This window comes from Leptonotus elevatus, chromosome 2, assembly GCF_054856555.1.
Source record: "Leptonotus elevatus isolate MCC_2025b chromosome 2, RoL_Lele_1.0, whole genome shotgun sequence".
NCBI lineage: Eukaryota > Metazoa > Chordata > Actinopteri > Syngnathiformes > Syngnathidae > Leptonotus > Leptonotus elevatus.
The window spans coordinates 41,683,652-41,696,925 of NC_141240.1; positions in this window are offsets into that span (position 1 = coordinate 41,683,652).

Here is a 13,274-nt window from a genome sequence, read left to right on the forward strand (position 1 = left end):
TAAACCCTACTTTGAAACCCTAACCCTAGTTTAAACCCCTACTTTGAAACCCTAACCCTAGTTTGAAACCCTAACCCTTCTTTGAAACCCTAACCCTAGTTTAAACCCCTACTTTGAAACCCTAACCCTAGTTTAAAACCCTACTTTGAAACCCTAACCCTAGTTTAAACCCCTATTTTGAAACCCTAACCCTAGTTTAAAACCCTACTTTGAAACCCTTACCCTAGTTTAAACCCCTACTTTGAAACCCTAACCCTGGTTTTAAACCCCTACTTTGAAACCCTAACCCTAGTTTAAACCCCTACTTTGAAACCCTAACCCTAGTTTTAAACCCTACTTTGAAACCCTAACCCTAGTTTAAACCCCTACTTTGAAACCCTAACCCTAGTTTAAACCCCTACTTTGAAACCCTAACCCTAGTTTAAACCCCTACTTTGAAACCCTAACCCTAGTTTAAAACCCTCTTTTGAAACCCTAACCCTAGTTTAAAGTCCTACTTTAAAACCCTAACCCTACTTTGAAACCCTAGTTTTAAACCCCTACTTTGAAACCCTAACCCTAGTTTTGAACCCTATTTTGAAACCCTAACCCTAGTTTTAAACCCGACTTTGAAACCCTAACCCTAGTTTAAACCCCTACTTTAAAAACCCTAACCATAGTTTAAACCCTTACTTTGAAACCCTAACCCTAGTTTAAACCCCTACTTTGAAACCCTAACCCTAGTTTAAACCCCTACTTTGAAACCCTAACCCTAGTTTGAAACCCTAACCCTACTTTGAAACCCTAACCCTAGTTTGAAACCCTAACCCTAGTTTAAAAACCTACTTTGAAACCCTAACCCTAGTTTAAACCCCTACTTTGAAACCCTAACCCTAGTTTTAAACCCTACTTTGAAACCCTAACCCTAGTTTAAACCCCTACTTTGAAACCCTAACCCTAGTTTAAACCCCTACTTTGAAACCCTAACCCTAGTTTAAACCCCTACTTTGAAACCCTAACCCTAGTTTAAACCCCTACTTTGAAACCCTAACCCTAGTTTAAACCCCTACTTTGAAACCCTAACCCTAGTTTAAACCCCTACTTTGAAACCCTAACCCTTGTTTTAAACGCTACTTTGAAACCCTAACCCTAGTTTTAAACCCTACTTTGAACCCCTAATCCTAGTTTAAACCCCTACTTTGAAACCCTAACCCCTGTTTAAACCCCTAATTTGAAACCCTAACCCTAGTTTAAACCCCTACGTTGAAACCCTAACCCTAGATTAAAGCCCTACTTTGCAACCCTAACCCTAGTTTAAACCCCTATTTTGAAACCCTAACCCTAGTTCAAAACCCTACTTTGAAACCCTAACCCTACTTTGAAACCCTAACCCTACTTTGAAACCCTAACCCTAGTTTTAAACCCTACTTTGAAACCCTAATCCTAGTTTTAAACCCTACTTTGAAACCCTAATCCTAGTTTTAAACCCTACTTTTAAACCCTAACCCTAGTTTAAACCCCTACTTTGAAACCCTAACCCTAGTTTAAAACCCCTACTTTGAAACCCTAACCCTAGTTTTAAACCCTACTTTGAAACCCTAACCCTAGTTTTAAACCCTACTTTGAAACCATAACCCTAGTTTAAAGCCCTACTTTTAAACCCTAACCCTAGTTTAAACCCCTACTTTGAAACCCTAACCCTAGTTTAAAGCCCTACTTTGAAACCCTAACCCTAGTTTAAAACCCTACTTTGAAACCTTAAACCTAGTTTAAACCCCTACTTTGAAACGCTAACCCTAGTTTTAAACCCTACTTTGAAACCCTAACCCTAGTTTAAAGCCCTACTTTGAAACCCTAACCCTAGTTTAAACCCCTACTTTGAAACCCTAACCCTAGTTTTAAACCCTACTTCGAAACCCTAAACCTAGTTTAAACCCCTACTTTGAAACCCTTACCCTAGTTTAAACCCCTACTTTGAAACCCTAACCCTAGTTTAAACCCCTACTTTGAAACCCTAACCCTAGTTTAAACCCCTACTTTGAAACCCTAACCCTAGTTTAAACCCCTACTTTGAAACCCTAACCCTAGTTTAAACCCCTACTTTGAAACCCTAACCCTAGTTTAAACCCCTACTTTGAAACCCTAACCCTAGTTTAAACCCCTACTTTGAAACCCTAACCCTAGTTTAAAGCCCTACTTTGAAACCCCAACCCTACTTTGAAACCCTAGTTTAAAACCCTACTTTGAATCCCTAACCCTAGTTTAAAACCCTATTTTGAAACCCTAACCCTAGTTTAAACCCCTACTTTGAAACTTTAACCCTAGTTTAAACCCTACTTTGAAACCCTAACCCTAGTTTTAAACCCTACTTTGAAACCCTAACCCTAGTTTTAAACCCTACTTTGAAACCCTAACCCTAGTTTTAAACCCTACTTTGAAACCCTAACCCTAGTTTTAAACCCTACTTTGAAACCCTAACCCTAGTTTAAACCCCTACTTTGAAACCCTAACCCTAGTTTGAAACCCTAACCCTTCTTTGAAACCCTAACCCTAGTTTAAACCCCTACTTTGAAACCCTAACCCTAGTTTAAAACCCTACTTTGAAACCCTAACCCTAGTTTAAACCCCTATTTTGAAACCCTAACCCTAGTTTAAAACCCTACTTTGAAACCCTTACCCTAGTTTAAACCCCTACTTTGAAACCCTAACCCTAGTTTAAACCCCTACTTTGAAACCCTAACCCTAGTTTAAACCCCTACTTTGAAACCCTAACCCTAGTTTAAACCCCTACTTTGAAACCCTAACCCTAGTTTAAAACCCTCTTTTGAAACCCTAACCCTAGTTTAAAGTCCTACTTTAAAACCCTAACCCTACTTTGAAACCCTAGTTTTAAACCCCTACTTTGAAACCCTAACCCTAGTTTTGAACCCTATTTTGAAACCCTAACCCTAGTTTTAAACCCTACTTTGAAACCCTAACCCTAGTTTAAACCCCTACTTTAAAAACCCTAACCATAGTTTAAACCCTTACTTTGAAACCCTAACCCTAGTTTAAACCCCTACTTTGAAACCCTAACCCTAGTTTAAACCCCTACTTTGAAACCCTAACCCTAGTTTGAAACCCTAACCCTACTTTGAAACCCTAACCCTAGTTTGAAACCCTAACCCTAGTTTAAAAACCTACTTTGAAACCCTAACCCTAGTTTAAACCCCTACTTTGAAACCCTAACCCTAGTTTTAAACCCTACTTTGAAACCCTAACCCTAGTTTAAACCCCTACTTTGAAACCCTAACCCTAGTTTAAACCCCTACTTTGAAACCCTAACCCTAGTTTAAACCCCTACTTTGAAACCCTAACCCTAGTTTAAACCCCTACTTTGAAACCCTAACCCTAGTTTAAACCCCTACTTTGAAACCCTAACCCTAGTTTAAACCCCTACTTTGAAACCCTAACCCGTTTTTTAAACGCTACTTTGAAACCCTAACCCTAGTTTTAAACCCTACTTTGAAACCCTAATCCTAGTTTAAACCCCTACTTTGAAACCCTAACCCCTGTTTAAACCCCTAATTTGAAACCCTAACCCTAGTTTAAACCCCTACGTTGAAACCCTAACCCTAGTTTAAAGCCCTACTTTGCAACCCTAACCCTAGTTTAAACCCCTATTTTGAAACCCTAACCCTAGTTCAAAACCCTACTTTGAAACCCTAACCCTACTTTGAAACCCTAACCCTAGTTTTAAACCCTACTTTGAAACCCTAATCCTAGTTTTAAACCCTACTTTGAAACCCTAATCCTAGTTTTAAACCCTACTTTTAAACCCTAACCCTAGTTTAAACCCCTACTTTGAAACCCTAACCCTAGTTTAAAACCCCTACTTTGAAACCCTAACCCTAGTTTTAAACCCTACTTTGAAACCCTAACCCTAGTTTTAAACCCTACTTTGAAACCATAACCCTAGTTTAAAGCCCTACTTTTAAACCCTAACCCTAGTTTAAACCCCTACTTTGAAACCCTAACCCTAGTTTAAAGCCCTACTTTGAAACCCTAACCCTAGTTTAAAACCCTACTTTGAAACCTTAAACCTAGTTTAAACCCCTACTTTGAAACGCTAACCCTAGTTTTAAACCCTACTTTGAAACCCTAACCCTAGTTTAAAGCCCTACTTTGAAACCCTAACCCTAGTTTAAACCCCTACTTTGAAACCCTAACCCTAGTTTTAAACCCTACTTCGAAACCCTAAACCTAGTTTAAACCCCTACTTTGAAACCCTTACCCTAGTTTAAACCCCTACTTTGAAACCCTAACCCTAGTTTAAACCCCTACTTTGAAACCCTAACCCTAGTTTAAACCCCTACTTTGAAACCCTAACCCTAGTTTAAACCCCTACTTTGAAACCCTAACCCTAGTTTAAACCCCTACTTTGAAACCCTAACCCTAGTTTAAACCCCTACTTTGAAACCCTAACCCTAGTTTAAACCCCTACTTTGAAACCCTAACCCTAGTTTAAAGCCCTACTTTGAAACCCCAACCCTACTTTGAAACCCTAGTTTAAAACCCTACTTTGAATCCCTAACCCTAGTTTAAAACCCTATTTTGAAACCCTAACCCTAGTTTAAACCCCTACTTTGAAACTTTAACCCTAGTTTAAACCCTACTTTGAAACCCTAACCCTAGTTTTAAACCCTACTTTGAAACCCTAACCCTAGTTTTAAACCCTACTTTGAAACCCTAACCCTAGTTTTAAACCCTACTTTGAAACCCTAAACCTAGTTTTAAACCCTACTTTGAAACCTTAACCCTAGTTTTAAACCCTACTTTGAAACCCTAACCCTAGTTTTAAACCCTACTTTGAAACCCTAACCCTAGTTTAAACCCCTACTTTGAAACCCTAACCCTAGTTTAAACCCCTACTTTGAAACCCTAACCCTAGTTTAAACCCCTACTTTGAAACCCTAACCCTAGTTTAAAACCCTACTTTGAAACCCTAACCCTAGTTTAAACCCCTACTTTGAAACCCTAACCCTAGTTTAAACCCCTACTTTGAAACCCTAACCCTAGTTTAAACCCCTACTTTGAAACCCTAACCCTAGTTTAAACCCCTACTTTGAAACCCTAACCCTAGTTTAAACCCCTACTTTGAAACCCTAACCCTAGTTTAAACCCCTACTTTGAAACCCTAACCCTAGTTTAAACCCCTACTTTGAAACCCTAACCCTAGTTTAAACCCCTACTTTGAAACCCTAACCCTAGTTTAAACCCCTACTTTGAAACCCTAACCCTAGTTTAAACCCCTACTTTGAAACCCTAACCCTAGTTTAAAACCCTCTTTTGAAACCCTAACCCTAGTTTAAAGTCCTACTTTGAAACCCTAACCCTACTTTGAAACCCTAGTTTTAAACCCCTACTTTGAAACCCTAACCCTAGTTTTAAACCCTACTTTGAAACCCTAAACCTAGTTTTAAACCCTACTTTGAAACCCTAACCCTAGTTTTAAACGCTACTTTGAAACCCTAACCCTAGTTTAAACCCCTACTTTGAAACCCTAACCCTAGTTTAAACCCCTACTTTGAAACCCTAACCCTAGTTTAAACCCCTATTTTGAAACCCTAACCCTAGTTTAAACCCCTACTTTGAAACCCTAACCCTAGTTTAAACCCCTACTTTGAAACCCTAACCCTAGTTTAAACCCCTACTTTGAAACCCTAACCCTAGTTTAAACCCCTACTTTGAAACCCTAACCCTAGTTTAAACCCCTACTTTGAAACCCTAACCCTAGTTTAAACCCCTACTTTGAAACCCTAACCCTAGTTTAAAACCCTCTTTTGAAACCCTAACCCTAGTTTAAAGTCCTACTTTGAAACCCTAACCCTACTTTGAAACCCTAGTTTTAAACCCCTACTTTGAAACCCTAACCCTAGTTTTAAACCCTACTTTGAAACCCTAATCCTAGTTTTAAACCCTACTTTGAAACCCTAACCCTAGTTTAAACCCCTACTTTCAAAACCCTAACCCTAGTTTAAACCCCTACTTTGAAACCCTAACCCTAGTTTAAACCCCTACTTTGAAACCCTAACCCTAGTTTAAACCCCTACTTTGAAACCCTAACCCTAGTTTAAACCCCTACTTTGAAACCCTAACCCTAGTTTAAACCCCTACTTTGAAACCCTAACCCTAGTTTTAAACCCTACTTTGAAACCCTAACCCTAGTTTTAAACCCTACTTTGAAACCCTAACCCTAGTTTAAACCCCTACTTTGAAACCCTAACCCTAGTTTGAAACCCTAACCCTTCTTTGAAACCCTAACCCTAGTTTAAACCCCTACTTTGAAACCCTAACCCTAGTTTAAAACCCTACTTTGAAACCGTAACCCTAGTTTAAACCCCTATTTTGAAACCCTAACCCTAGTTTAAAACCCTACTTTGAAACCCTTACCCTAGTTTAAACCCCTACTTTGAAACCCTAACCCTGGTTTTAAACCCCTACTTTGAAACCCTAACCCTAGTTTAAACCCCTACTTTGAAACCCTAACCCTAGTTTTAAACCCTACTTTGAAACCCTAACCCTAGTTTAAACCCCTACTTTGAAACCCTAACCCTAGTTTAAACCCCTACTTTGAAACCCTAACCCTAGTTTAAACCCCTACTTTGAAACCCTAACCCTAGTTTAAAACCCTCTTTTGAAACCCTAACCCTAGTTTAAAGTCCTACTTTAAAACCCTAACCCTACTTTGAAACCCTAGTTTTAAACGCCTACTTTGAAACCCTAACCCTAGTTTTGAACCCTACTTTGAAACCCTAACCCTAGTTTTAAACCCTACTTTGAAACCCTAACCCTAGTTTAAACCCCTACTTTAAAAACCCTAACCCTAGTTTAAACCCTTACTTTGAAACCCTAACCCTAGTTTAAACCCCTACTTTGAAACCCTAACCCTAGTTTAAACCCCTACTTTGAAACCCTAACCCTAGTTTGAAACCCTAACCCTACTTTGAAACCCTAACCCTAGTTTGAAACCCTAACCCTAGTTTAAAAACCTACTTTGAAACCCTAACCCTAGTTTAAACCCCTACTTTGAAACCCTAACCCTAGTTTTAAACCCTACTTTGAAACCCTAACCCTAGTTTAAACCCCTACTTTGAAACCCTAACCCTAGTTTAAACCCCTACTTTGAAACCCTAACCCTAGTTTAAACCCCTACTTTGAAACCCTAACCCTAGTTTAAACCCCTACTTTGAAACCCTAACCCTAGTTTAAACCCCTACTTTGAAAACCCTAACCCTAGTTTAAACCCTTACTTTGAAACCCTAACCCTAGTTTAAACCCCTACTTTGAAACCCTAACCCTAGTTTTAAACCCTACTTTGAAACCCTAACCCTAGTTTAAACCCCTACTTTGAAACCCTAACCCTAGTTTAAACCCCTACTTTGAAACCCTAACCCTAGTTTAAACCCCTACTTTGAAACCCTAACCCTAGTTTAAACCCCTACTTTGAAACCCTAACCCTAGTTTAAAGCCCTACTTTGAAACCCCAACCCTACTTTGAAACCCTAGTTTAAAACCCTACTTTCAATCCCTAACCCTAGTTTAAAACCCTATTTTGAAACCCTAACCCTAGTTTAAACCCCTACTTTGAAACTTTAACCCTAGTTTAAACCCCTACTTTGAAACCCTAACCCTAGTTTTAAACCCTACTTTGAAACCCTAACCCTAGTTTTAAACCCTACTTTGAAACCCTAACCCTAGTTTTAAACCCTACTTTGAAACCCTAAACCTAGTTTTAAACCCTACTTTGAAACCTTAACCCTAGTTTTAAACCCTACTTTGAAACCCTAACCCTAGTTTTAAACCCTACTTTGAAACCCTAACCCTAGTTTAAACCCCTACTTTGAAACCCTAACCCTAGTTTAAACCCCTACTTTGAAACCCTAACCCTAGTTTAAACCCCTACTTTGAAACCCTAACCCTAGTTTAAAACCCTACTTTGAAACCCTAACCCTAGTTTTAAACCCTACTTTGAAACCCTAACCCTAGTTTAAACCCCTACTTTGAATCCCTAACCCTAGTTTAAACCCCTACTTTGAAACCCTAACCCTAGTTTAAACCCGTACTTTGAAACCCTAACCCTAGTTTAAACCCCTACTTTGAAACCCTAACCCTAGTTTAAACCCCTACTTTGAAACCCTAACCCTAGTTTAAACCCCTACTTTGAAACCCTAACCCTAGTTTAAACCCCTACTTTGAAACCCTAACCCTAGTTTAAACCCCTACTTTGAAACCCTAACCCTAGTTTAAACCCCTACTTTGAAACCCTAACCCTAGTTTAAACCCCTACTTTGAAACCCTAACCCTAGTTTAAACCCCTACTTTGAAACCCTAACCCTAGTTTAAACCCCTACTTTGAAACCCTAACCCTAGTTTAAACCCCTACTTTGAAACCCTAACCCTAGTTTAAAGTCCTACTTTGAAACCCTAACCCTACTTTGAAACCCTAGTTTTAAACCCCTACTTTGAAACCCTAACCCTAGTTTTAAACCCTACTTTGAAACCCTAATCCTAGTTTTAAACCCTACTTTGAAACCCTAACCCTAGTTTAACCTTCGTCTTGTGTTAGGGTCGGCAGCGACCCGTTTTTAGGTTTAACATGCATAAAAGAACCATATAAATTTGTTTATTGCATCAAGGCTTTTTGACTTTGTCAGGAACCTCTATTTCAACAAAATAAAACAAAAAAAAATGTTTTCACTAAATTCTAAAATGCTCTGGTTGAAATTATTACATTTGTGTTGTTCAGGTCGGTTTCGACCCAGTAATAAAAATAAGATTATAAAGCAATAATTAGAGCCAAAACTGGATTCATAATTGCACTGTCAGCCAACACACTGACAGCCAGCTCCTCTCCCAATCTTGTGAGCTGTAGGGGATTCGCTTGTTGCCGTGTTTTCCAGTACACCTTCACAAAAACAAAACAAACAGAGATGGGCATGTCCTGACATGTAAGGTCAATTCATTCATTTGAAGGGTCATTTGACTTGCAGAGTGCACATCTCCAATTTACAGCATACAAACATGAGAAGAACATTTACAGCGACCCAAGTTCTGGATAATCTTTTTGATGAAAATGAGGAAGAGGACACAGCAGCATAGCGATGTGGATGAGCAGGTTTCTGAGGAGGAAGACAATGTGGAGTATCATCCAGAAGACACAGACATATCTGATGAGTCTGATGAGGAGGTCACTGATGGTGAAGCTCGTCCCACTGAAAGATTCAAGTCCAAAAATGGTAAGATCTTTTGGAGCTCAGTACCTCATGATGTACATGGCAGGGCAGCTGCTGCAAATGTCATAAAAATGACCCCTGGAATCACAAGGTTTGCTGTGACAAGAGTCAGTGACATCAAGACATGTTTCGAGCTATTCATGCCATTGTCACTAAAAAGAGTCATCATAGCTATGACAAACCTTGAAGGAAAAAAAGTCCATGACGACATGTGGAAAGACGTTGATGAGGAATATCTGGATGCTTACATTGGTGTTCTTATTCTTGCTGGAGCGTACAGATCCTGCAATGAGGCCACTGATAGTCTCTGGGACGCATCGACAGGCAGAAATATTTTCCGGGCAACAATGTCACTTCAGACCTTTCGAATGATATCAAGAGTCCTCAGATTTGACAACCGAAATAGCAGAGCAAGATCTGACAAGCTTGCCCCCATCAGGGATGTCTGGGAAAGATGGACGCAACTCATCAGGAAGTGACAAAAAGCCCACAATTATCCTCGACTATAACAAAAACAAAGGAGGAGTGGACAACCTGGACAAGCTGACTGCTACCTACACTGGCCAGCGAATGACCAGGAGGTGGCCAATGGTTGTGTTTTACAACATCCTTGATGTGTCTACATGTAATGCATTTGTGTTGTGGACCCAAATCCACCAAGGGTGGAACTCAACCAAAAAAAGCAAGAGAAGAATGTTTCTTGAGGAGCTGGGAAATGCACTTGTCAAGCCACACATTGAGCGAAGGGAACGGGTGCCCCGAACCCCAGATAATGCCATCTTGGTCAGACAGCTGCAGAGCTCACCTAGCACTTCGTCCACACCTTCAACACGACAAAGATCTGCTTTTCATTTTGTGTTTATATTTAAGTTCTACTGCTGAAAAAATCATTTTTTTGCATTTTTCTTGAAGTAAATATATATGGGTCGAAATCGACCCATAACACCATAGATGTTACTATAGTCAATAATATTTAAATTAATAAATAAATAAAACAAATTAATTTAAGAGATGTGTTCTAATAGCCCCCAGTAATAGTCAGGTAACACAACAACCTTTTATACATTTATATGATTCTCTTGGTGTTAATTTTACCATTTTTTTAAATTGAAATCGAAGGGTATACTGACAAAAAAGGCCCAGAAGCCCACACCAAAAACATTAAAACTAATATTTTCATGCATAAGGAAGCCTAACAAGCCAACCAAGAGATGAGAAATAAATTGGATGATATCTACTTGTTTTTAGTGTATTTTACAGCTGATTTAAGACACGGGTCGAAACCGACCCGTTAACATAAGAGATGGTAACAGAAAGTTAACACAAGACGAAGGTTAAACCCCTACTTTCAAAACCCTAACCCTAGTTTAAACCCCTACTTTGAAACCCTAACCCTAGTTTAAACCCCTACTTTGAAACCCTAACCCTAGTTTAAACCCCTACTTTGAAACCCTAACCCTAGTTTAAACCCCTACTTTGAAACCCTAACCCTAGTTTAAACCCCTACTTTGAAACCCTAACCCTAGTTTTAAACCCTACTTTGAAACCCTAACCCTAGTTTTAAACCCTACTTTGAAACCCTAACCCTAGTTTAAACCCCTACTTTGAAACCCTAACCCTAGTTTGAAACCCTAACCCTTCTTTGAAACCCTAACCCTAGTTTAAACCCCTACTTTCAAAACCCTAACCCTAGTTTAAACCCCTACTTTGAAACCCTAACCCTAGTTTAAACCCCTACTTTGAAACCCTAACCCTAGTTTAAACCCCTACTTTGAAACCCTAACCCTAGTTTAAACCCCTACTTTGAAACCCTAACCCTAGTTTTAAACCCTACTTTGAAACCCTAACCCTAGTTTTAAACCCTACTTTGAAACCCTAACCCTAGTTTAAACCCCTACTTTGAAACCCTAACCCTAGTTTGAAACCCTAACCCTTCTTTGAAACCCTAACCCTAGTTTAAACCCCTACTTTGAAACCCTAACCCTAGTTTAAAACCCTACTTTGAAACCCTTACCCTAGTTTAAACCCCTACTTTGAAACCCTAACCCTGGTTTTAAACCCCTACTTTGAAACCCTAACCCTAGTTTAAACCCCTACTTTGAAACCCTAACCCTAGTTTTAAACCCTACTTTGAACCCTAACCCTAGTTTAAACCCCTACTTTGAAACCCTAACCCTAGTTTAAACCCCTACTTTGAAACCCTAACCCTAGTTTAAACCCCTACTTTGAAACCCTAACCCTAGTTTAAAACCCTCTTTTGAAACCCTAACCCTAGTTTAAAGTCCTACTTTAAAACCCTAACCCTACTTTGAAACCCTAGTTTTAAACCCCTACTTTGAAACCCTAACCCTAGTTTTGAACCCTACTTTGAAACCCTAACCCTAGTTTAAACCCTACTTTGAAACCCTAACCCTAGTTTAAACCCCTACTTTAAAAACCCTAACCCTAGTTTAAACCCTTACTTTGAAACCCTAACCCTAGTTTAAACCCCTACTTTGAAACCCTAACCCTAGTTTAAACCCCTACTTTGAAACCCTAACCCTAGTTTGAAACCCTAACCCTACTTTGAAACCCTAACCCTAGTTTGAAACCCTAACCCTAGTTTAAAAACCTACTTTGAAACCCTAACCCTAGTTTAAACCCCTACTTTGAAACCCTAACCCTAGTTTTAAACCCTACTTTGAAACCCTAACCCTAGTTTAAACCCCTACTTTGAAACCCTAAACCTAGTTTAAACCCCTACTTTGAAACCCTAACCCTAGTTTAAACCCCTACTTTGAAACCCTAACCCTAGTTTAAACCCCTACTTTGAAACCCTAACCCTAGTTTAAACCCCTACTTTGAAACCCTAACCCTAGTTTAAACCCCTACTTTGAAACCCTAACCCTAGTTTTAAACCCTACTTTGAAACCCTAACCCTAGTTTTAAACCCTACTTTGAAACCCTAATCCTAGTTTAAACCCCTACTTTGAAACCCTAACACTTGTTTAAAACCCTAATTTGAAACCCTAACCCTAGTTTAAACCCCTACGTTGAAACCCTAACCCTAGTTTAAAGCCCTACTTTGCAACCCTAACCCTAGTTTAAACCCCTATTTTGAAACCCTAACCCTAGTTTAAAACCCTACTTTGAAACCCTAACCCTACTTTGAAACCCTAACCCTACTTTGAAACCCTAACCCTAGTTTTAAACCCTACTTTGAAACCCTAATCCTAGTTTTAAACCCTACTTTGAAACCCTAACCCTAGTTTTAAACCCTACTTTTAAACCCTAACCCTAGTTTAAAGCCCTACTTTGAAACCCTAACCCTAGTTTAAACCCCTACTTTGAAACCCTAACCCTAGTTTAAAGCCCTACTTTGAAACCCTAACCCTAGTTTAAAACCCTACTTTGAAACCTTAAACCTAGTTTAAACCCCTACTTTGAAACGCTAACCCTAGTTTTAAACCCTACTTTGAAACCCTAACCCTAGTTTAAAGCCCTACTTTGAAACCCTAACCCTAGTTTAAACCCCTACTTTGAAACCCTAACCCTAGTTTTAAACCCTACTTTGAAACCCTAAACCTAGTTTAAACCCCTACTTTGAAACCCTTACCCTAGTTTAAACCCCTACTTTGAAACCCTAACCCTAGTTTAAACCCCTACTTTGAAACCCTAACCCTAGTTTAAACCCCTACTTTGAAACCCTAACCCTAGTTTAAACCCCTACTTTGAAACCCTAACCCTAGTTTAAACCCCTACTTTGAAACCCTAACCCTAGTTTAAACCCCTACTTTGAAACCCTAACCCTAGTTTAAACCCCTACTTTGAAACCCTAACCCTAGTTTAAAGCCCTACTTTGAAACCCTAGTTTAAAACCCTACTTTGAATCCCTAACCCTAGTTTAAAACCCTATTTTGAAACCCTAACCCTAGTGTAAACCCCTACTTTGAAACTTTAACCCTAGTTTAAACCCCTACTTTGAAACCCTAACCCTAGTTTTAAACCCTACTTTGAAACCCTAACCCTAGTTTTAAACCC